We start from the raw sequence: 25,745 nt of genomic DNA, 5'->3' as shown, positions 1-25,745 counted from the left end.
TTAACAAGATCAAAACAAAACACGTTGAAGGTTTCAATTCTGTGCCTCTTTTGTACACTCTTGTACATTATACATGCTTTGGTGCAACAACTTTATGCCTGCAGTTGCTATAGGACAGGACAGATCGATCGGTCTGCTCAATGCAAATAGAGAACTTGGAACATGAGATAAATACCACGGGCTTCATTTTCTCATGTGCACAGAGGCAAAGGCCAAGCACAATAACCATTAAAGTTAATGGTCGTTGTTGCCTTTGCATCCGAACTCAAGGTTAGGAGTAAGACGAGTGAACTTCATAATGCTACAAGGAGGTGAGTGGAAGCCGATTCAGAGTTTGCATGCTAATATTTATAAAATAGGAGATGCAATACCTGTTTGAAAGACGACTTCATTCAGGACAGAACTAGCGCGTGGAATCAATAGCCTGCCCAACACTAGAAAATAAGAGAAGAAGAAATTATGGTTGATATATATATTTATTTATTTATTTTTTTTTTTTTACAGAATTTGAAATAAAAAACCTCCCCCTCAACTTTCTATTAAACAGCTAGATAGCACCCCGATTCACTTTTCAAGAACATGGGTTATTTTATCTAAATAAGAGACTACTGCATCATTTGACACACGCAAACAAATACTCAGATGCCAAAGCAGGAAATTTAAGACAGAGTATGCATGCATATCTCATCATCATATATTAGTGATTCATGTTACAAGCAGCAGCCTGTTTTGTATCAAATCCCAACCCCTTTCTAAAAATGTGGCCTGCACACAAACGGTTATGCTCACAAAAGCACTGGCAATTTACATACACACGGACTTATATTTATCAACAGAGAGACTAATTGATCACATTTTGGCTGCCCTTCGTTCTAATTGTTCACAGGCCCACACATCTGCTACGTTCAACCAATACACATTGAAAAAACAAACTAGTCTTATTGTACTTTTTACCAGATTAATATCAGAAAATACCGACCGGAGATTAAAATAAGCATCCATAATTATAAAAGTTTGAGTCTCAGATACTCTAAGGTCCCTCAACATGCTATGGAACTAGCTAGCTACATCAAATTGGGTATATTTGCAATTTATCCCATTTTACCAAAGCAGCATGAAGTGTAACTAAATGCACGGTCTGGATTTTTAACCCAAATTATCTCCTCACATTTTAGATATTCCCTTGTAACTATTTTCATGTCTCTAAAAATAGTTCTTCAAAGCATTCACTTTTCCCAGCCGGGCCACGGTCCCTGGGAGGGGCCCAGGATCTCCATCATGCAGGTTGCTTGATGCAGAAATGCTTTGAAAGCCAGTGTTGCCAACTCTTAAAATAGTCAATATATTTCTTAAAGTCCCATAGCAGAATTGTGAGGATGGAAAGACTTCCAGGGTCATCTAGTCTAACGCCCTGCAGAGATGCAGCATTCATTGTTGCTAAACCATCCCAGACAAGTGCCCATTCGGCCCCTCCGAAAACCTCCCAAGTCTCAGAAACCAGAAAGCAAATAATATGCCAGATTCAGTTATTTAAAAAAAAGAAAAAGAAAAAGAAAAAAAAAGAACTCATGATTTTTAGCACCTGACTCAGGATTTTGCAGAGCTCGGGTCTGGCAATTCTGCAAATCCTTTTGACTCATAACATTTGCGAGGGGAATCCCCAACTGGCCCCTACTCCCCACCCTCCCGGCGAGCGCCGCTGCAAAGGAGGGATGCCAGGTTTTATAAGACGTCTGGAGGAAAACGTGACTTCCCATTCATTTCATTCTGACCATCTGAGAGATGTATTTGTCATCGTATCTATGGAAAGAAAAGGCTATTGCACAATAAACAACATGAAACCTTCTGCTAAAATATGGCAAATGTTTTTGAAATCATACAAAGAATGCTTAAAGATAAATATTTATGGGTTGTGATGCACTGCAGCGCTGTGTTAATGCAATCAAGACTTAAGACATGCGCTTGGACTCTCCTTTATGCAAAATGAATAAGACTTTTTGTAAATATTGCTATTCAAAGAAACATTTTATATACCGCTTTGATGGCAAAGAGAACGCGTGTGGTGAGTCCAGTACAGACAGTTGAACCTTGAGTACCTCTTGGCTGGTTGCAATAAAAAACAACAAAAAAAAAATCACACTAACTCTTTCTAGCTGTATTTTCTTCGCCTTGACACCACTGCACAGACAGTGACGGGGTGCAAGTAAACGCCTGGCCTGAGGTTAACCCAGGTGAACAGTTCTCAGCTGCCCTTTCACCAAATGCTCAAAAGTAGGACTATGTATTGGCTGCTTGAGATGCATAAGGTGGTGGGGAGCAGGGAAAATACCATCGGGAAACTTGGAGGAGACATGCAAAGTTTTATGGGATTTGAGATAGGGGAGATCGCTCCTGGCCATCTGAGTGGTTTGCTTCCCTGGAACCAAGCTTTCAATGACAAATGCAATATTTTATTCTTTTTCAAGCTCAAGGATGGGCAGGGCCAGAAGCATTAAGCAGCCTAATTCATCAACGGTTCAGGAGCAGTCTTGAGAGTCTCACAGGAAGAAGGTGTTATAGGTGCAAGTCCAGTCTCAGCTCATTTCCAAAAAGTCCTCCTAGATTCAAAGGCTGGACTCGTCCCCAGACGCCATGCACTTCCTATCCAGTAAAATGATGTTCCAGAAACTCATTATAAATGCCTTTCGCATTAAATTATATTCCCGCAGCACAAATAAAGCAGATAAGAAGTGACTGCCTATTTGTGTTATGATCATAGTCTAACATATCTGCACTTCAAAGAGAAGAGACAGAAATATTTCCCATTGTACAGAAATGCAACAGCACCCCAACCTGCCGTGACTTTTAAAGCTGTCCGATCATCAACTACTACCATGAAACATGTGTAAATTAATGGGCTGCCGGACTATTCTGAAATAGCTGATAAGCCTCTTAAAACCCGACCTTCTAAACCCCTGGAAAAAAAAATAATCCAAAAACATATGGTAGCAAATTTGAACACAATGGTTTTAAGGAGAAATAAAAGCCCTCGATGGAATACACATCCTCTAAATCCATTTTGCGAACAGATAAAGCCACATTGTAGTCAAATCTCCACCTAAGCAACTCAAGCAAAATCTAGGTCAGCGTCCTCTCGCAGCGTCCCGTCCAAAGGGGGTTTTGACTAATGCGGTGTTTTATATAGGAACTGGCAGCCAAAGCCTTTCGCAACCCAATACTCTCTTGAAGGCTGGACAGCCACAAAAAAAAAAAATCACGCTCTGAAAGGAGGCCTTTTCAAGTGTTTGGAAAAACAAGGCTGGTTTTACTCTTATAAAAAGAGAAAAAGAAATATTGCTGCCTGGCTTAGTAATAACACCGCTCTAATATAGCACTTTTCATTTACGTAGCTCAAGGCACTTTAACAGGAGATGCCATTAGCCCTGTCGTACAAAGGTGGAAACCAAGGCGAGGAGGAGGGAACAGAACGGGCCCAAGGTGTTATAGCATGCATTTGCACACAGCAGATCAGCGGCACTGCGGAGAATAGGCCCTGTCTTAGCAGAATCCCAGTGCAGTGCCTTATTCACGGATCGGCACGGCGACCTTAGACACTGCAAAAGTGCTGCCAACAAGACCTATGTTACAACAAAATATTTTCATGAAAGTGGCTGATAGAGGTAGTTTTGAGTGATGCCAGGGTCTTTGGTATCTGTAAAGGCGGCTCTTCTCCCCAGGTCTTTGGCATTGGGGCCTGAAGATGGGGTCTTCGACCTGGTTGAATCTTGCTTGTTTTGACTAGACTGGCTTGAAATGTTTGGGACTCGACTCGCTTTGCAAAACAAAGCTGTTCTGCTGAAACCAAAGTGTTTCGGAGCGACGTATCAGTGTCAGCAATGTGTGCGATGAAAAGCTCCTGAAGGCTAGGATGAACCATGCAGTCACTTCCAGGGAGACCCGAACTGAATATCTGACCTTTTCCGTCCAAAAGCGGACATGCTCTCAGTTCCATTGGGCAAAATAGTGGGAAGGTTTTGGGGTGTGGTTTTTTTTTTTTGTTCCAACATGGAACAGGAACAAATTTTGGAAACTGTAAATTTGTTGTGAAATGGAACTTCAGTTCCCGGCCAGCTCGAGTTTTGGTTGTCTTCACTGCACCCTGCTGAAACACTGATATGCTGAAACTGGAGGAGCCAAACACGCTTCTTCTCAACCCCATGTCAAAATGATCGAGTATTTTGCAAATGTTATGTGTGTGGTTGAGGGGGGAGGAAGGGGCAGGTGCAGATTACATTAGCATCCTCCGCCACGTTTGGTAAGAAGGCATCCAGGCATCCATCTTTCCAACCTGAGCCAGAAACTTTACAAGAGCGCTGAGGAATTTGCAAGCAGAAAAGAGAAAAGGGAAAACACTTAGTGATATCCCTCCATCCCACAAACCCTGCTCAGATCCTGAGGCACCTAGCGAGCGTCCCAGCTTGATTACAAGGCTATGAGCCACAATCTCACTTCACAGTTTAGCCGGCGTCTGAAAGAGATTTACTTTCGAGAGACTTCTAGGAAAGCGGCAGTCGGTGGAAAAGAAAAACGGTCCTGTCAATGGACCGGGATGCAAGAGAGCTGGCTTCATTTCCTAATTCCCTAACTCTGCCGCATACCCGGCATGACCTTTAGCAAGCCCCTTCATCTCTTGGTGAATTCCTCGCCTGTGTAAAGAGGAGATAGCACTAGTTTCCTTTCGGCATTAGTCTGTCTTGTTTATCAACTGGACGAGCTCGCGGGGGGGCAGAAACTCTCTCTCGTTGCACGCACACACGGCTCTCAAGACGACGGAGTCGAGTCGTGTCAGTCTCGCGGCAGCACAAACAATTAAATCACCGCTCCATGCTAGGACAAGACAAATATTTTCTGGTCATCGCTGGCAGTGTAAAGGGATTATTAACTCAAGCAGGTGTTTGAGAACGACAGCCAACTTTGCTTCATGCTGTATATTATTGAGTTGAGATGTGTTCATGCAGGGGAAAGCATGCAAAGCCTTCAGAAGGGGTGCATTCCTGACTCCAGCTCCACCATCTGATACTTCTGCTCCGAGGAGCGTCCAGAGGATACCGAAGAGCTTCACCTTGTGCAGGGGAAATTTCCCAACTGCAGAGAAAAGTGCCATGGGGCACAAAATGTGCCTGAGCCCTGCATTACACCGGGTGACAGGCTATCGCCCGCGTTAGATAATCCTAGAAATCAGCCAAGCCTGCGATATTTGAATCTGGATTCAATGTGCTGCAGAGTTCAGGGCGGTCATGGCTGTGTTTGATTTGGAGCCATCCCGAGTTGACACTAGTCCACTTTAAAGCCCTTGGGCCAAATTAAAGTCTGGCTCAATCCATACTGCTTTACAAAAAATAAGGGTCAGTTGTGTCTTTTGACGTACATGTTTCCATATCTGCAATTTCTTCAATTGGCTACCGAGACAGAGGACGCTGGGGCCAAGGTGGTTTCTTTGTGTGTGGATGTGCTAAAGCGTAGCTGCGGTGAACATGCTTCGACACGTACACATGTCCTACCAAAAAGTCAGAAACACGGAGGACTCCCTAAAGCTTATTTAGCAACAAAAATTCAAGCGGGACACGCCATAACATCAAAGTCAAGAGCCTGGGGAGTGTGCATAAACATATGCGTGCTTATCAAGGCAGCTTGCTTGCTTCAGATAGGAAAAAATGACTAACCCCATGACTGAACACACATATTCCTGATTAAAGCTGGTTTAGGAATAAAACATTTCTTGACACATTAAGCTGCATTTTGAATCTATGGATGCCTGGTGTTGCTCAATTTTCTGGCGTGAAAAAAAGGACTGGGGTACCACCCAGAAACACAGCAGATGCTGGGAGATGAGCTTCAGGAGATAGACTGGATGGAGAGAGATGAGGGGAGGGAATAAAGCACTAGGATCCAGGGCCTTGAAACATTTCTGTGTATCTTGCATGTCTATTTAGCGCATTTCTGTGCTGTTTCTTTATGCCTCAAGGAAGTTATTTATGCAGCCAAAACAACTAGCTAGTCTTACAGCTCCTCTCTGAAATCTTTGTTGCATGAAGCTTGACGCCTAAACAAACTTTTCCTTCGATATTCAGGCACTGTGAGACCTACTCATCCAGCTCAATGGGTATACAGTTTTGTCAGTCCAGCAATAACTAGGTGTCCACGCTCCAGACTTGCACAGCTTTCCAATGGCCAAAAAGGCAGGCAGGCAGGCAGATAGATAGATATCTTCCAGTATACATAGAGAGAGAGAGAGAGCTATATTCCAGTTATGGGCAGAGTTTTCTTCCTCATAGCCAGGCCCCTTATAAACTCTTTGTGTACAGAGAAAGTCAGGGCTAATTAAGACAATCAAGGCTGGGCGTACCTAGGAGATCCTGGGACCCTGGGAGCATGCACAGCCATACCCTTCACCATACATGTAGCTTGGGTGGTACATGTTTGGTACCCCCTTCCCCATCTGAAGAGCTGTTAGCAGGTGTGAGTGTGCCTGTGGGAGTGTGACTGCCTAGCTTCAGGCCAGCTCCCCTCCCACCTCTACAGAGCAGAGCAGATACCAGGGACACCCAATGATATTTAACTATTTACAGGTTTAATTTTACTGTGTAGTGTCCATAATCATATAAAACATACACGCACATACACACACACATATGGATACACACATACGCACACACACATATGGATACACACACGTGCATATGGATACACACACACGCATACACACGGATACACACACATGCATACACACGGATACACACACACATATGGATACACACACACACGCATACACATGGATACACACATATACACACATATACGTATGGATACACACACACACACGCATACACATGGATACACACATATACACACATATACGTATGGATACACACACACACACTAACTCTTGTTGAACAAACCCAGGCAATTCAGCCGGGTGCGGCAGACGAAGGCACTCTCTCAGCGTAGGCCCTGCCCCTCTGCTCTTCCCGGTAGCGGGGGGTGCGCAGCCCCTCCCCTCAGCAGCTCTCCAGGGGGCTGGCAAGGGGCACAGGTTAAGCAGTAGGTCTGCAGACAAAACCCAGCAGGGATAAATCACTAGTCCAAACATACATACATGAAATCACATTGCTAGGATTCAACGCATAGAGATAAGAAATACCATGGGAGCAAACATCGAGTAAGGGGTGCTCTAGCAGGGGCCCTTAAGCAACTGCACCACTAGCAGGCTAAATAAGGCAGCTCATAACCACCTCGTGATACAACAAGAAGTAAGCATGTTTACAGCGAAGGTGCCAACGATATGAGGAACGAGGACAACAACAATAGTACAGCAATTGCGCCCAAAAGAAGGAGCGATACCAGGGGAAAGAGCAGGTTGCCATATAGACACACAATCTCCCTCCTGTAGGCCATATGACTAGCCTGGCCCAGTGACCGCGAAGCCGGGGGCCCTCCTCCCCTGTGGCAATCCTCGTTTCCTCCCCTCCTTGGCACTGCAATCCCCTATTCGGGTAACTCACGACTCCCGGCAGTTCTGGTGGGCTTGGCTCGTCTCTCTCTCTCCGTGGGTTTGGCTGCAGGGCTTCCCCCTCGCTGGGATGGTCGCTTCGCCCTTCTGTAGCTTGCCACAAGAAGGCCCGAGCTGACTCATTCAGCTATCCTGGCCCCATGCACCAAGGGGCTCCTGCCTCTGGCAGGGATGGGGACCCATGCTGCCTTTTGCAACCATGGGGTCCCTTCAGCACCGTCTGGGCCCCGTGCACCGAGGAGCTCCTGCCTCTGGCAGGGATGGGGACCCATGCTGCCTTGTGCAACCGTGGGGTCCTTTCAGCGCCGTCTGGGCCCCATGCACCACTCTGTGCACCGAGGGGCTCCTACCTCTTGCAGGGATGGGGACCCATGCTGCCTCATGCAACCGTGAGGTCCCTTCAGTGCCGTCTGGGCCCCGTGCACCGAGGGGGTCCTGCCTCTCGCAGGCATGGGGACCCATGCTGCCTCGTGCAACCGTGGGGTCCCTTCAGCGCCGTCTCGGCCCTGAGCACAGCTCTGTGCACCGAGGGGCTCCTGCCTCTCGCAGGGATGGAGACCTATGCTGCGTCATACATCCACGGGGTCCCTTCAGCTCTCCCGACCCTCTGTGCACCGATCCATGCACCGACGCTGAGGCTCCCTCCTCGGCGGGGCTGGGACACCACCGCCGCTTGCTGCTTTCCTCTTGGCGGAGGCGTCTTCAGGTCAGCTCCACCATCCCTTCTGCAGCCCGTCTTCGCCGCCCCTCGTCAGCGCGGGCATGCCGGCTTTTATCCCTTCCAAAGGCTCCGCCCCCAGATTGAAAACAGACCAATGGGAAAGCCTGAGGGGTTAGTTCCCCCTCAGGTCCTCTTTTTTACCACCAATCAGCCTGAGCCATTTTGGGCTCAATCCAGCAAGCCAGGCTGCCAGTGAGCCCACTTGCAGAAATTTTCAAGAGGGTTGTGGACCCACGTCCGCTCCAGGGAGAGAGTCACCAGCAATCGAGGCTCGCAGCAATGTAACCCTTCTCCCACTCTCCGGGGTGGCAAAGCTGCATACGCCATCCCTGAGCCAGACACCGCAGGCAGAAGATAACAACGGGAGCCTCGGGCTGTGGAAATGGGTGAACACACTTCTTCTGCAGTCTCCCTATTTTTATCCTCCCTGTTTCAGGGCCTAGGCTTCGGCACTTCATCAATAAGGCACGGTCAAGTCTCATATACCTATTCCTTCCAGCTGTATTTCCTACAGTCCCCGCAGACCAGTTCTTCATAGCATCAGCATGTGCTAAAGACAACGGTACCTACCTGCAGTCATCACTACCCACCTGCAAACGACAAAGAGCTACCGAAGGAGATAACCATTCAGCAGTCGGGCAGAAATGTCTGCCTGGTTGAAAGCAGATCATTAAGCAGTTAAATCTGATTTCCTGTATTTTTTTTTCCATTCTCATCAATTTTATGTTCACATTTTTGGTTTTATTGTGCATTTCCCTCCCTGGGCTCTGTATTGTTTCCAGAGATTGTTATCTCTCCCCCTATTAGCTAACTATCTGAAAAACCAAATAAAGAGCTTTTCTAGGCTTCATCATCGCATGTGAACGATGCACTTTAAATTAACAACTCGAAATTAATGAGCTAGTAAAACTTGAAATGACCTTCTTTTTAGTCCTGGCTTTATAGAAAACCATTGATCCTTCCCTTTCATTTTTATTTTTTGCTAGCATGGCAAAAGACTAGCAAACTGGGAGATGCTTAAGGTATCAAATGTTCCTTTTCAATTCTGATCTCAAAGGAAAAAAAACTTCTTTCCTAAAAGGACTCTTCTTGCAGCTGGGCTTTTACTGAATGATAAACAGCATAATTACATTTTAACAAGGCTGCCCACAAAGGCTCAGTATTCAAACCAACCACAGCACCCTCTACAAACAGAAAAAGGAGAGGCTTTGCTGGGAGTATCAGTGAAATGGAGAAAATCTTTTAAAATCACATTTCAACAGAATCATAATCTTGCTCAGAAGTGAAGTCCAAGAAACGATATTGAGATACTTCTTCCATCTCGCTGTTGCAAGCGCGTTCCCACGCATTTATGTAGAAGGGGACGCTAATTCAGTATGATTATATGCTAATCTAATCAAATTTAGTCTACACATTTCCTCCACACCCTTTAACTGAAACCAAGTCCCCTCCGGCAACTGAGCGCGAGCCTTGTAAACCACGGTGCGCTGCAGATGGACGATGCGCCGCCCACCACTCCTCCTATGGGAAACCTTGCAAATGCCATTGCTCTCCGCGGTCCAATCCAGCCTGGGTTTTTCACTGAACCCTGCCTGAGGGTTCAAGCTCTGGAGATCGCGTCTATTCGAAGAAATGTACTGTGGGCTGAGAAATGGTTTTTTAAATTCCAGTACAGGATCAGACAGTCTGCTTCAGTCTAGTTTTCCCGTCTTTCCTGTTTTCCGATCCAGCTTTTAACCATGCTCTGCCCAAGAATCCCAATGGACTTCAGACATCAAGACGTTAAAGCTTTGCACTGCCCCGGATGCATGTCCCATGACCACCTACTTCCAGGGCTGGACACAGGCCTGGGCAAACCAGGCGGTTGCCCAGGGCCCAGACAGAAAGGCAGCCCCAAAATAGTAATTTTGATTATTATTATTATCATCATTATCCCTGGTCAAGGGGGGCTGATATTAAAAGTTTGCCCGGGGCCCTCAGGTGTCTCGATACGGTGCTGCCTACTGCGCAGATGCAGAAGGTGAAGCTCAGGCTGGAGAAGCGACATAGGAGACATCTACACTTGAAGCGTGTCACGTTGCTTCCTCCCCGACCAGAATCGGTGCAGCTACGCTCATGCATTTCTGCAGGTGATCACTGATCTGCATGCTCCCAGTCAGTCCATCCCTGCAATTCAAAAAACCCAAGCAGGTTTGGCACTTAATTCCCAAGAGAAGTTCTTACTCCACCGGGTGCACAGCTATATTGGATACAGGTGAAGAGGGTCCTATTCTTCCCCGTGCCAATCACATACGCCTGACTCATTAGAAGACACTACACGAACAAAACCTGCCTCCACACACAGTGGGCTATAATAGCCCAGATGTGCGACTGTGTTTAGCTGCAGACCCTGGATCAAGGGCTTGTTTTGCTAAGGACTGGAAGCTTTAACTGTACCATTAACAAATCGTGATACGGGTCCCTATGAGTGTGCACCATCTCAGAAGGTGGGTGGTAAGATTTTTTTAGCCTAAAGTACTGGATAATACTGATTTAATCCATAAATAGGAGCCGCCTGATGGTGTTTATGACATGGCTTGTTTGTAATGGATGAAAGCTGTTTCTATGCAGGGCAAAGCACAACTGTGCTGAGGTATCCCATGTTAGCCATGCGCATGCTAGCTGCCATTTCGCTGCCTTTCTGTAGCTCTGAGAAGCCTGTACACAGCCCCATAGTCATACAGGGATACGGCTTGGGGTTCAATAGCTCCCAGAAACAGCCTAGTCCTGCCTCGCACTGGATAGACGTGCCATTTCAGTGGACTCGAGCATGAGGGCTACAAGACTCGGTACAATTCTTGCAAAGAGATGATTAAAAACACTCATTGCTGGGTTGGCTGATCCTTTACAACATGGGACTTCAACAGACTCCCGTAGGTTTTCAATCAGACGCAGAGGGCACACTTCCTTCAGAGCTTGCAAAGGTTGTGCAGAAGAGAGTAGGTCGTTTTGTTCCCATTTCACATATGTGGAGAATGAGGTGCAAAGAGATGAAGCAACTTGTTCAGATCAGCTGAGCTGGGAACATCTGGTTTGCAAAACCCGGCTGTCTCCCAGCTAGCAAAGAGACTGGAAATCAGGACAGGCAAGTAGGCCAACCAAGGCTCACACACACGACATGGGGAAGCGCGCATCGAACAAAACACACCGTCTTCATGAGGAGCGACAGTGTTTATCGTTATTGCTCTACCTAACGGACAACTGTAAATGGATGAGATTTGGCTCTCTCCAAGTGGCAGTGGAGAAGCAGAAGGTAAGCATGGTACATAGCCGAGACATTATATAAAAGTATTGAAGTTACAATTGTCCTAAATCAAATTTACAGGGACACTAGAGAAAGAACAAAGAGGATAATATCAACATCTGGGAATAATAAAAGTTAGAGTCTTGCTGAGTCCACCTGCCAACATTTGAAAGCTATAAAGAGGGACTTGTGGGGAGAAAAATATAGACACACCTTTTAATGTCATTGAAAAGCATTGGACGAAGACTGCTTTTTTGGAAGGACAGAGTGGAAAAATGATAGCTATTTTGCTAATAGAATAGGGAATATCCCTCTGAAATCAGGGCATTTGGATAAATGCTGAGACTTCACCGTCCCAGGGGCAGAGGATTGGCACCGCGTAGGATTTTAAAAGAATGGCTTGGGTAGAAATTAGAGAGGTTTGGCAAATCTAGAAGTTACTTGGTTTGGATACAATCCTTTTCTCCCTTGGAAAGGGGCCAGCGTGATAGTATTATTTAACCAAGCAGCAGTTTAAGAAGCAAATTGCAGACCGGTTAGATCGACTTCAGACAGACAAAAGGATTCAGAGAGAGGAAGGGTCCAAGCACAGGAGCGGGAGCCGGAGTTGATAGACCCCTAATCCCACTCTCGCAAGGACGCCGGTCTTTAGGAGATCATCGCTTGCCCTCCCTGCTTTCATATGACTTGTCTATAAAATAAGGGTGCTAACTGTTCCAGTAGCCGTCATTATCTTGCTGTGCCTTGAGCGGGTTTTGGCCGAAGCAGACACGTGGAGGTCTCCCGGGCTATTAGACAATTGCCACCCAGCACCCGGGTGAGATTACAGCAACCGCTCTAGGACTCTCTGATGCCGAAGAGCAATGGTCAAGTCCCACCCGGGTCAGCAGAAAAAGTGTCCGGGGTGGCCAATTTGCTTATCGAGATGAGAATTAGCCAGCGGGTGGTGTGAGACTTGGCCAGCTTGCAGGCATCCACCGTCATAAAAGACTTTTCTAGCCCAAGAAAGGCACAAATCCCACTTTTCTCCACCTCTACATGCTCTTAACGCACCTCAGCAGAGTCCTTCACCGACGAGCTCTCTGCATCAGCCTCTCCCGAAGGAGCCTGCCTCCAGTGCTAGCAGCTGGGGCTTGAAGGCTTAGTCTCATTTCTTCCATTCCTATGCAACAACTGCTCACATTTTTGTTTAACCGTCTGGTTTTCACAGGGGCTGTGCACCTATAACTTCTATTGGGGAGGCTCCCACTCCCTACTCATTGCTCCACGTGTATATAGGGACCATAGAGCTGTCTCATGAGGCCCGAGAGATTCCCCAGGGCATCAATTCAAAGTCAGGAGCCGCAAGCCATGATCCAGGAGTAGGGGGATATCTCCACAGCACAGACCACTAAAGAGATTTCAAGCTGTAATGAACTCTAAGCAGCATTTCAAAGCTCCTATCAAGTACTTCCCAGAGCTTCATTAATTTATGCAGGCAGCACAAAACCCTCTTCCCCATGTCTGCTTCTCCAGGAGGACAGCATGGGATCTGACCCTGTGACTCCAGCTGGAGTTATGAGTCTCCAGCACCATTCAAAATCAGGTCCTTAATATGTAAAGATAATGAAAAAAGGTATCTGTCAAACAGACAGAGACGTCATTGCAATTCCCAGGACCCCACAACCAAGTATTATTAATTTGGAGCTAAGCTTGAAAAACATCTATCACTTGAATAGCGCCGTGTTTGCAAAGAACATGGCAGTTTCTCAAAAAATGCCAGAGCGTCTCAAAGCTCCACGTCCAGTTTCCACTAGGGAAAAGAAAGGAAAGGAAAAGAAAAAGAAAGAGAAGAAGAAAAAGAAAAAGAAGAAAAAGAAGAAAGAGAAAATGAAAGAAGGAAAAGAAAGAGAAAGAGAAAAAGAAAGAGAAGAAAGGAGAAAGAGAAAGAGAAGAAAGAGAAAAAGAAAGGACAAAGAGAAAGAGAAGAAAAAGAAAGAGAAGAAAGAGAAAAAGAAAGAAGAAAGAGAAGAAGTGCCAATAATGCAAGGTACCAAATGTCAGTGTTGCCAAACCGCTCTGTTCCTGCAAGACCCGGCTTCAGGGATCATGTGAACACATGATAATTCATTTTTATTAAATGAATGATAAGTTTCTAGTCCTTTTAGTCGAAGAGAAAAGCTTTAAAACGTGACCACGGTCCATTGTGAAGGATTACATATCAAGGGGCAAATCAAAAAAACCCCGAGTGGTTTTTCTTCTCATCATTTTTGAATCCTTTTCATGTTAGTAGTTGACCTGACTCAGAATTTATGAACACTTGAGACGTCACAGGGAGCAAAAACGTGCCCTGGTCTCCTGGGGGCATTTCACATCGGCGTCCTTCATTTTCCGATGCAGTTATTTCTAACAATGCAAAGCCCAACCCAAACCCTGCAGATCTGAGCAGCCGCAAAGCTTCAGAAGAACGTGGACGTCGATCTGAACATCGCGGCTCAGACCCGTTTCCAGGGATTGAGCTCTGTCTGCTTCTACAGAGAACAAACCACAAATTATATGAAATGCGTCTTTTCATACACGAGCCCCTTAATGTGCCAATAGCTCGTCTCTTCAGAAAAGAGCTGGCTAAACAGAAGTCCCTCCAAGATGCTCCTGCTACAACGTGCTTCCTTCATCAGGATCCTTCAAGCAGAGAGCGATGCTCTGGAGACGAGGCCTCACAAGGCACTTCTTGTGGACGGGTCACCGCGCGCAAAGGGTGAAGAGCTGAATCAAAGGCTGCTCTATACAATGCAATAATATTTTTAGTATATGTTGCACTGCTGCAACCCTGAGGCCCCATCCTAAACAAGCAAGACCTAGCGCAGAGCATAGATTTAATGTATAATGCACGAAACCTCAGGGATAAGCCAAACAGTACACCCATGAAGAAATGCAGTATATGCTGCTTCTCTTCTACGAATTAGTCACTGGAGCCCACACAAACTATTCTGTTTTGAAGACTCGAGTCAAGACCAGCTGTCATCAAAGTCAATGGGAAGAACTGAACCAGAAGCACTATACCAGGCACCTTCTGCATGGCTCTTGGCTCGGTCCGTATCTCTCACGAACCTAAACATGAAGGGGGTTTTTGGTTGTAGCCATGTTAATCTAAGGACATGAAGGTGTCACTTTTATTTCCTGCACATATATTTACCACTTCTTCTTCATCCAACACCCAAAGGTGTGATCCCCGAGTAGTAATATTTCCATTTCCTCCAAGAGCTATTGCAATTGGAAGCATCCGCGTTGTGGAATATACTGGCTATGGCCAGACAAGCAGCAGGATCCGATAAACTGTTATGGGGTCAAGGCTTGTGGTCCTCACTCAGGAAAAGTGCAAGGTAGTAAAGACATGCAAGATCCAACATAGGTTTGAAGCCATGCAACACGTGGTTCAGAATCATAGATATGAGGGTTGGGAGGGACCTCAGGAGTCGCATCTAGTCCCACCCCTGCTCCAAGCAGGACCAGCCCCAACTACATCATCCCGGCCAAGGCTTTGTCTACCTGGGGCTTAAAAACCTCCAAGGATGGAGATCCCACCTCTCTGAGTGACCTGTTCCCGTGCTTCACCACCCTCCTAGTGAGAAAGTTTTGCCTAATCTCCAAACTCAACCTCCCTTGCTGCAACTGGAGCCCATTGCTCCTTGTCCTGTCGTCGCCCCCACTGACAACAGCCCAGCGCCATCTTCACCCTTCAGGTCTTTAAAGGCTGCTAGCCGATCTCCCCTCGGTCTTCTCTTCTGCAGACTAAATCAGCCCAGTTCCACCAGTCCTGTCCCCCAGCCCCACAACCATCTTCATTGCCCTCCACTGGACTCTCTCCAACTCATCCATGTCCTTTCTATAGTGGAGGGCCCAAAGCGGCACGAGGTACAGCGTCTTCCAACTGAAATAATGCAGTTTTCTGCATTACACCAACCAGCTCTACTGAAGAGACATGTATACCTTGTGCATATGCCTACCCCACACACTAGGACACCTGGCAAACAGCACCCACTTTTCACCTGTAAATAGACTGACACCACCCACTATGTCCTAAGCAAAACAGTGCTATGAAAATGAACTGGATTTATTCTGCAGACAAAATGCAGTCTTTTGTTGTAAACCTGCTTGGTGAAGACCCTCCTTCAAGCAGCTGCTGCTCATGTCTGCACCATGCCACGCTTGCAAAAAAAGCACAGAGCTGCCACTCCCTTCCCCAAATCCACTTTCTGGTCAAAAAAAAAGCGACGCTATCGCTTATCAGCGATAAAATCTTTTATGATCAGCAGCTGACAGTGCATTTCCTCTGCAGCTGGAACGATGTCCTTTTTCTGCCAAGCAATAGCATGGAAAAACAACAACCCCTTCCTGCCCTCCTCCCCTTCCTCCTCCAGCTTTTCAGGCTCCAGTAAGTATAAAAGTTGCGAGCAGCAGTGTGGTGAGCAGGGCCACTCATGATGATGGAGGTAGTGTAGACATGGGGACACACTGGATAACCTCTGTCTGTCCCCACTCTCTTGTCCTATCTCAGCCTGGTCCCAGATGGAAACAAATTGTGTGTGTTTAGTCAAAGCCCCCCGCACCTCGCTCAAGGGAAATGAGGGACCTGAGTGGAGCCTTCCTCCTATTCCCACCACGTCACCTTGGGGAAAAGATAACAGAGACGCATTAGAGATGCCAGCTGGCGGCGGAGGTGCCAATGGAGGGCCCTTTGGAGAGCCCCAATGGGACTTTTCTGTAGCATTGGGTAGCATTCCCTACCCAACTCCCAATGTCCTGCTTACTCCACCACTTCCCATTTTTTCTCTCCATTTAGCTTGCCTCCTTCTACCATGATACTCCCTATCAGTCATCTATAGTATGCCTCGGGGTGGGCAGCCATATCCCCTTCCCTCACCTTGGGTGCGTCTCGTCTATGCAGCTTGTGGGCTCCTTGGGGCTGCAATTGTCTGCTGCTCTGGCAGGGCCTGGTACAAAGCCCCCCCAGTCTTGGTTAGTCCTTAAACACTGCCTCAGTAAATTATTATGGCAGGGAGTCAAGTCGGCACTCCCCGCTGGACTCACAGGGCGTCACTATACCTGCGCTTTAATGCGCATTAGCCTCGTTTAAGGTGCGTTAAAGCATCACTAAAACCATGCTGTTTAGTAAATGTGTATTAAACAAGGCTAATGCACATTGCGGGTGCGTCTACACATGTGCTTTAGCGCGCATTAGCCTATTTTAATGCGTATTAACAACACAAAAAACATGCTCTTTAGCTAATGTGCATTCAAATAGGCTAATGTGCATTTTTCTAGTACCTCACAATGGAGGTACTAACTTTAATGTGCATTACCTAAAGCGCATTAAAGGATGTGTAGACATGCCCTAAGTGTCACTTAAAAACCATGCTCTTTAGTTAATGCACATTAAGCCAGGCTAATGCACATTTTCTCAGTACCTCACAGTGGAGGTACTAAATTTAATGCACATGAACTAAAGTGCGCTAATACGCGTGTACACGTGCCCCTCGCCCCCTCATAGAGAAGACTACTGAGTGTGGCTAGAAAGGAGCCGTTAAAACTTTATTTCTTCCATTTGTGCACCGATCCGTTTCAACGCCCTGTCTAGATGGACTGAACATGCTGCTATTCACCAGATTCAGGACGCTGAAAGGCGCAGTTATTGCCTTCCTAGTTAACACATCTGCAAGAAGTCCCACCTCACAGCTAGATTTCAATAAAGTCATCCACCTCGTTTCTCTACTGCCTTTTGAGCGTTCCCTGCCCGTATCCACAATCCTCCCCGACCTCAACAATGTGCCAAACACACCAGATCGCCACCCTAAATTGTCAGGCTGAGAACGAGGTTTTAAAATAAAGACAATGACAGCTTTTCGCCAATCCCACATTCAGAGCTCAGCTTACGAGGTGCAACTCCTATGGAGAAACCTTTCACCGCATATTAACGGTGTCGACTCTGCTTTTGGAGAAGCAACAAAAATCACGACTGCCAAGATTCCTACTTCCCCAGCAGAAAATGGCCAAGTGGAAACCAGCTGCGACACCCCTCTGAAAATGCGCTATATGTGAATGCTGGAGGGCCCCGTGGAAACTGGGTAGCGCAAGTCTGGTATTTGCAGCGTATGCATTTCTTTTCCAAGACTGAAGCCTGTTTTCATGGGGTTATAAATCGGCTATAATAAAAATTAATTTGCAGCATAAACTTCTGCCCAAGAGTGCATTTATAAAAACACCTATTTTTTTTAAGTATCCTTTTTTCGCCTCCTTCTCAGACTCTCCCCCATCATTGCAACGCACATCCACAGTCAGACCTGTCTGCAGGTTTTGTCTCTGAAGAGATCTGCTTTGCACTTGTGCGAGCATCTGGAAGAGAACTGATCCGATCTCGTACACAACTCTCCAGGCTTCCACCTCCGAGACCAAACAGAGCATTTTCTAATGAAAAGAAAGTAGGAAATCTCCAAGGGGGGGTTTTTTTGGCCCCAATTTCATCAGAAAAGCTCTATTATTAATAAAATCAAATCAGCTCCTATGATTATGCCGTGCCTGCATTTTAATTCTCAAATGACACCTTTGCCCAAACTTTTTCTTATTGCGTACCCCCGTCCAGATTTACCAGCTGCCCACGTACCCCTACCAGCACGCATGTTATATTTTAACCCCTTCAAGGCCAGTCTTTATTATAATGAAAATTAAATCTGCCATTACACAAATTCTCCCCCCGCCCCCAAGAGGTCTCGCGTACCCCCAGGGGTACACGTACCAGTTTGGGAACCCCTGCAATAGCATTTCCCAGTGCCGCCACCCCAAGCGTGCCTCCTGAAGCAGGGCAGGGAACTAACACCAGTCTCCGCTCCAAGGGTTTGGGTTGAACTTCCAGGAAAAACAAGAAATCCAATAACAACTCTTGCTAAGGCAGCTGTCATCGTGCTGTTAAACCCTGTAGAGTGTGTTTACATACCACAGAGATAGGTGCACCGAGCAAACACTTTGAAGAGATATATCTGCACAGGCAGTAATTGAATTTTCCAGCAAATTTGGTCCAAGCCTTGAGGGGGAGTTTTCAGAAAAGAATTAGGAGCATAGGTCGCATGGGAAGTCAATACAATTTGTGCTCCTAACTCGCAGCTTTTAAAGCTTCACCTTGAAAAAGCAGCGATGAGCTCCCTCTGCAGGCATGGCCCTTCCTTCCCCGGCTCAGTAAGGATACGACGGGTCCCCAGTCGTGCCAGCATCACATCCCGACACGAGCTAGCAAATGCAGAGGCTGTTTGCATTCGGCGAGCTCAATTAGTCCATCACATTTTGCAGTCTCGCTCCGAGGAGTAAACAAACCAGCCCACGTCTCTCCCCTCCAGAAAGGAAACCTTCTACGTTGCATTCATTTTAAGGCAGCTTTTACAGCATCTCGTACAAAGATAGCTGCTCTGAGTTGCACGGAGAAATTTAACTCCCAGCATCCTGGATTAGCCACGACATAGCAACGGTGCTTCCTCCATTCCCATTTTGCAGGCAGAGGCAGCTTAGACAACCAGCCAAACTTTAGGGCGCTCGCCCCAAGAGAAATGAATCTCTAGGGCCACGTCCATTCCTGGTACTTATCGTTCTTAGCAGAGCGACCGCCTCGTTGGAGAGAAGATGACTTCCTAAGCAGGCACAAGGGTTGTAGTGGACACATCAGAAGGAGAAACGAGCTAACTAACTATTACTGATGAAGGATGACGAGGCGGCACAGTTCAGGATGCGGCAAAGGTAGACAAAGCAACACAAAATGCCGGAAGGCAGCTCACAACAGGATCTTACGCACCGATTATGGATAGCACAGTGCCATACAAACCCAGCTGATGACCCTCCATAGCACTCCTGCAACCCAAGCCCACTTCAAAGTTTGGGGAAACTGAGGCACAAAGCGGTCAATACATTTGCCTGCGGTCATAAGGCACGCCAAAGGCAAAGCATGGAACAAGGTGACATACTCCTCGCTCTGTGCTCTGAACACAAAACCACGCAGCTCTTGGATCTGTGGCAAAAGCCAAAATGCACTTGATGTTTCCATTGTGGGGTTACCGATTAGGCAGCAGAGAAATGGTCTCACTGGGAAATAGGAAAAGCAGGCGAGGGACAGGCAGGGTACGCTATGACAGGGGACATACCACGCGCCCCAGGTCTCAGTGGCATTGCTTCCAGCCAGAGCTTAGCACCCATTGCTGCCCCTACCCCACACGGCTGTTCCCCGGGACAGAGTTGATGAGCGGCTCCTCTCCTCTGGCCAAGTTCCTATCATCTTACTTCCCTTTGCTGCTATCTTATGCTCCTTATATGATCCACAAATAGAATAAAGCAAAGCAGACCCTAATAGCAAGCCCGGTGAAACCACAGGTGGCAGAGAGAGGACGACGGACCGGACAGCGGGGAAGCAGAGGCAGCTACGGTCTCCCCGAGCCGGCCAGTGCCACGGGGACCCCTGCCAGCTGGGCAGTCGTTTGCTAAGACTGTTTTTCCTGTCCAGCTTTGCGTGTAAGCAATACAGCTCAGAAAGCCAGCGCTGTAATTAGCAATATAAAGTTAGGATCTGGCTGCACTGCTTGCTGGTGGGTGATCAGAGCACAGCTGCTGAGGCCGGAGGGCTTCACAATAACTATGGGAGCTGTTTTAAAAGGAGATAAATGGATGGACAGATGGATCCTAGAAGGGACAGTGCAAGAGGGTGTGCATTCATCTTCCTATTCATCCCTCCTCTGAAATTAGCAGCGGCCACAATGACGGCTCTGACAACTCCTTCTGGAGCAACGGGTGGAAGGGATCCTCCAGCACCACCCAGGGCAAACCCATCTGTGGGAAGACGGCCAGGACTTCTGTCTAGGGGCAAACTGAATCCTTCATTAATTAGGATCCAATGTAATGGCCCTCCTAGGCAGGAGGCCAGCCTCAGCACAGATGCTTGAATGAACTGTAGGGTTAGCTTCCTTACCCGCCACTCCTTGCAGGGTAGCATTGTTCTGGCCTCTATCATTCTCCCCAAATCTCTTTTTTTCTGGTTTAGATTTATATTCTCTATAAGGTACCTCTACGAGGCACCACCTCACACTGTAAAAACATCATTTTTGTAGTCTAATTCTGACATCCCATGCACTGGTGCAAATCTGCAATAACTCCACCGAAGTCGAAGGCAGTACAAACTGGTGTGGAATCGGTGCAGGATCCGATTCTGATTCCTTTTGCCATGAAACGTTTCATCGCCGTTCGTCATCTGCAGACCAGAGTCCATGCTAAAGTGCTTGGAGACTGACATGTCTTGCAAAACTACTTTGGGGCATTAACTAAAGCAAATGGCATTTGCAATCGTATCTAGATGTGCTTGTCTATCAGCCCATCTTTAAATGAAAAAGGAGGCTGTCTAGCACCACAGAGGAGAAAGCTTCCAGTGCAGGAAATGTATGGCAATATTTTTGTCTCTAATACCCTAATAGATTGGTCCTGAAAGACAGGAATTGCCCATTTGCAAGTTGGCAGTGACGCTGGAACAAATGCAATTGCCCAACAGATAAGAACAACATTAGACTATTTTTTTCCCCTCTTTTCCATGAGAAAAAAAAAAGCAAACAAAGCCCTACAGTTCCCCCTGTCCCTCCAGAGTAGGCAATGCCAATCCTTGTCTGTATGCTCAAGCAGATCAGACAACTTAAGTGAAACAGGTTCTCATCTATCACACCCTGGTGTAAACCTTGCTTCACTAAGGACTGAAGTTGGACTCTACCCCTGTGCATGGGGTCCCTGCCAGTCGTATTCACTGATGAAGTCCCTTTTAACACCTGTCTTTGAAGATTTTAGAAGGGCAAAGTTTTCATGAAGTCCCTTTGCATAGGGGTGAATTCCCACCCAAGTGAGGCGGAGTTAGTACGAAGGATTGGGCGTTTGTACACGCCACGGTTTTTACCTTTCTTGCAGTGCAACCGCATGACCATTTGCACGAGTGGGATTTCCGGACACTTTCAAAGTCTTCGTGGTGCATTAAACTAAAACTCCTCTGCACTGAGGTTATTTTCATCTATCACAACAGGGGTTGAAGAAACCTATCCCCGAGTTTGAGAGTGCTGAGCACCCACAACTCCCACCAACTCCACAAAGGAAAAGGAAAGAGATCTCCAAAAGCTCAGCCAAGCTCCTGAGCTTTAGGAGTTTTACCAAGCCTTGCCCACAACTGGTTGCAAAGAGGATGCTACAAGGCAGCTCTGCTTTTTGTCTGGAGGACACTTTGACCTAGCAAGAAACATTAAGCCGCAAGCTGAAAGCAAATGCCCTTTCTAAAGAGGCGTTTCTTCCTCATCATACGCTCAGAGCTGTACAGTTTCAAAAGCACAACCAGCTATAGAAATAGAAAGTGGTAAGCTGTAGCATCAGCTGTTAAAGAATAAAAGAGCATGAATGAAAACCTCTCCAAGAACGGGTGAAATAGCTCCCTGCCCTGGGTGTGGGAGGAGGTAGTAAAACCAATACCTAGGCATTGTTAGCTCCACGTGCCAAGGCACATGTGGAGAAGTTCTCCCACTTCAAGACATTCATCTGGAGTGATGTCGGGAACAGATGTGGAATGAACACACCATTACTTATAGGTCTCGAGCTCAGTTCAAAGGCAGCAGTTTGTGCCCAAGGTGGGATGGATTTGTATGCAAGGCAAATATCTGTCAGCTTGCAGAGAAAGAGCCAGGAAAAGGGGAAAAAGGTATAAATTCACATAAAACTCAATACCCAGAAAATGGGAAAGGTCAAACAGTGCCATTGCAGCACTGTATTTCATTTCATTTTGGACACAGAGCAAGCCAGTCTTGAAAAGGGAGGGATCCGAATGCTAGTGTCATCAGATTTTTCTTACACCACATTTCACAATTGGAAATAGGCATTTGAAAGGCCTAGGCCCCCGTGCACTTCCAGGGCTGCTGTATTAGGAGACATTGATTAATCAAGTCTTTACCTCTTCCAGATGCCCCCACAAACCTGGGTAATAGACTCATTCCTCTTAACGAGAGTAAATCTAATTGCATGAATAAATAAATGCACTTCCCTCGAGCGTGGGGAGCACCGGGAAAATTGTTCTTGGAGAGCTGTCTTCTCCTCCTGTGCAGTCTCACGCTTCCCCTGCCATTCTTTCACTGGAGGCAGGAATGCAAAGCCCAGGGAAAAAACCCACCCATTAACCACACCAACTTCACCCTTGCAGAAAGGCCAGTGCAAAGCCAAGGCATCACATCCGCCCCGTGTTATAGGGGTGGATAGCAAAGGGTCCTGGAGCTCCAAACCCTTATGGGCTAGGGGTGGTTCCCAAGCCTCGTGCTCAGCCCTCTGTCCAGGACTGCATTTTCCTGCCCCAGGAAAGGGCAGACCCCAACGCATGGCTAAGACTTGGGCATGCAAGTCCCCAAGTCTTAGCCATGGGGGTTTCTCTTGAATGGGGATGGTGCAAAACAGAAGGAAGGGGACAGAAGTGGGGAGGCAGCGAAGCTAGAGGAGGAACGTGATGGACGTGCAGGCCCATTCTCCGAAGCTCATGTCCGGCTCTCTCCGTCCCTTCTTGACTTTCATTCCCCAACTGCAGGCCCTCCCCTGCTCCCTTTCTACTCTAAGCTGCCCTCAGCATCACACGGCCCCACCACCTACCCCTCTCTTTTCTTCCGCTGCTCCTCAGCTGAGCACTGCGGGATCTGAAATAATTCTTCCCTCTCGCATCTCCCCAGCTCAGACCAATGCCGCAAGGCTTCTTGGAAAGCAGCCCCCATAAACCTGCCATGAACAGCATTAAGGGGACAAGATTCATGACCTTAGACCAGCGGTTCTCAACGTCATTAGACTCGAGGCACCTCTCGGAAAATGCCGGCTTTTAGCTTTCCCTCGTTTCTCGACTGCAGAAAAATAGTAAAGCAATTCTTTTTTTCTTTTTTTTGCAAAGCATTCAGAAAGACCACGCAGGTGAGCATGCTTTAACACCATGGATGCTACCTGAACTCTCTGGGTTTATCACGCGAATCATGTCTAGGTGCTAATACCTTGCAACACCCTTAAAAGGATCTCGCTGTGTCCTGGTTAGGAATCACTGCCTTAGATTGAGCATGACTCGAAGATCTTCCAAGGTCCCTTCCAGCCCTGATGTCTAACGTCTAAGTTTGTGTGCTGGTGTTCACAGTTTCAAGCTGGAATTGGGTTGGGCAAAGGGCAGGTATTTCGTGGGAAGGTGGACCGCAAACGAGACAAAGCAAAAAGAATCGTTGAGATCAAAGAATAAAATTAAGTTGGGAGAGTGCAAATTTTCTTCCTTTCTTCATCACCCTTCGCATCTGCCCTTGAACAATAAGAGATAGCAAAATACCTTTTGAATACGAAAAATATTTAAAATGTGATATAAATACTGTCGACACGGGGCAGCGGCACTAGATATTTTATCTCACTCACTAGGACAAAAGGTTCATTAATCATGTGGCACTATTTTATGCACGGTATCTTATCTTTTTATTTTTCCTGTGCTCTATTTACAGGACATCTGAGAGCAAAAGTGACACCAGTAAAATATTGATTAATACTATTATTATAAACCAATGTTAAGTTAGTGAGATTAATTTTACTCTTTTCAAAACAGTAGTATATAGGAATTGCTTTGCCTGAAATGCAGCCACCTCTAGGGTGGGTTCACGGCCAATATAACATGTCGATAGTGCCAGACATACTCCAGGATGGGAAGCGAAAAAGTTCTGAAACGGTCAGAAATGGGATGAGAAAATTAGGCAGGCCGAATATAAGGACACAAATAGGAATAAAGGCAGAATACCAGACCTATATATAATTCCTTACATGAAAAGAAAAAGCTACTGCATCTGTGGCGAATGCAAGTGGCCAGGACTTCAGTTTTGCATCAAACCAGAAATGTTCAGTGACCCGCTTTACAAATCAGCACTGTATCATATTCCCTAATCATCAATTATTGTGTTGCCTTACAATTTTGCAGTGGCCTGGCACCGCTTTCCACTCTCTACCTTGTTAAATATAGGGTGTGTTCATTCCTAGATGGGAACAAGCTGATAAATTCAACATGTACAAATAGAGGAAGGAAAAGGCTATTCCACATGGCTGTTTCAAAGCAAATAACCATGAGCAACATCAGATCACGATGGAGTCTCCTCCAAGGAAGAGAAGGTCAAGTTAACACCAACTAACCATCTCCTATTTTTACATTTAAACCAAAATAAAAAGAGAGAGAGGGGGACTGAGTTTCGACAATCTTCTTCTGCAATTGGCTTTGCTTCTCTCGCACCAAAGAACTAATTATTTTATAGCCAATTTTCCTACTTATAACCTGCAGAAGTTGTCGCAATTGGAGAGCCTTGGCCAGCTGAAGATCAGCATTGCATGCAGCAGCTCTAGGATGGCAGCTCTTCTCTACAGAGTCATCCTGATGCCAGTTACCTGAAGCCCGCGTGTGACGGCGCGATGGGATTCCTGCCGAGCGGCGCTAACAGAGGAATTCAATCAACCTCATCCCGAATATATGAAAATTTGGAACCGAGCTTGGGGACAGAGTTGCTCTGCAGGGAGGAAAAACACTTTGGGGTTAAAGCTGCAATATAACGCACCTATGGCAAATGCCTTGATAAGCAGCCAATGCATAGTTTATTGCTGGCGCTACGTTAACCCCTACGGAGCCCAGCTGAGATCAGCCCGGCCGCACGGACATGGCTTCACTTTTGACTGATGCACTGATTGCTTTTTTATTTTTTTACCCCCCACGGGGGTTTTTTTTTTGATATCCAGGGGTCAAAAAACCAGTGGAAAAATGCAGAGCAGTGCACGCACAGGCAGCACGGAGAACATCTAAATGCGCGGTACGTGGCTCGTCTGGACGCGGCCTCTGGGTTTATCTTGCGAATCGTGTCGGCACACCGAAGAACGCGAACGTGGCGTCGTAGTTGAGAATGACTGACTTGGACTAAGGAGAGAAAGGGAGGAGGGGGAGAAGAGAGAAAGCGATTTGGCCAAGGGCACACTACGAGTCGGTGGCAGAGCCGGGAACACAACTTAGGGCTCCCGAAGCCTAGTCGTGCGGCCCAAGCAAGAGAGCTCGGCAAACAAAACCTCCGGCATCTGAAGTGCTGGGGCTACCACAGCAGCCCCACCTGGGTGGCTGAAGAAAGAAGAGG

General features: G+C 46.8%; 1 protein-coding gene across 1 annotated transcript in view; it reads right to left on the bottom strand.

Annotated features, from left to right (window-relative positions):
- ZNF469 (zinc finger protein 469) overlaps window positions 1-25,745 on the bottom strand; it is a 365,046-nt gene that overhangs the window by 305,472 nt on the left and 33,829 nt on the right. Inside the window, exon 5 of the mRNA XM_019491171.2 lies at window positions 372-434. The gene's annotated coding sequence lies outside the window, so the exon portion shown is untranslated. The remainder of the gene's footprint in view (window positions 1-371; window positions 435-25,745) is intronic.

This window comes from Alligator mississippiensis, chromosome 10 (genome assembly GCF_030867095.1).
Source record: "Alligator mississippiensis isolate rAllMis1 chromosome 10, rAllMis1, whole genome shotgun sequence".
Taxonomy (NCBI): Eukaryota; Metazoa; Chordata; order Crocodylia; family Alligatoridae; genus Alligator; species Alligator mississippiensis.
This window is presented reverse-complemented; position numbering and strand designations above follow the sequence as displayed.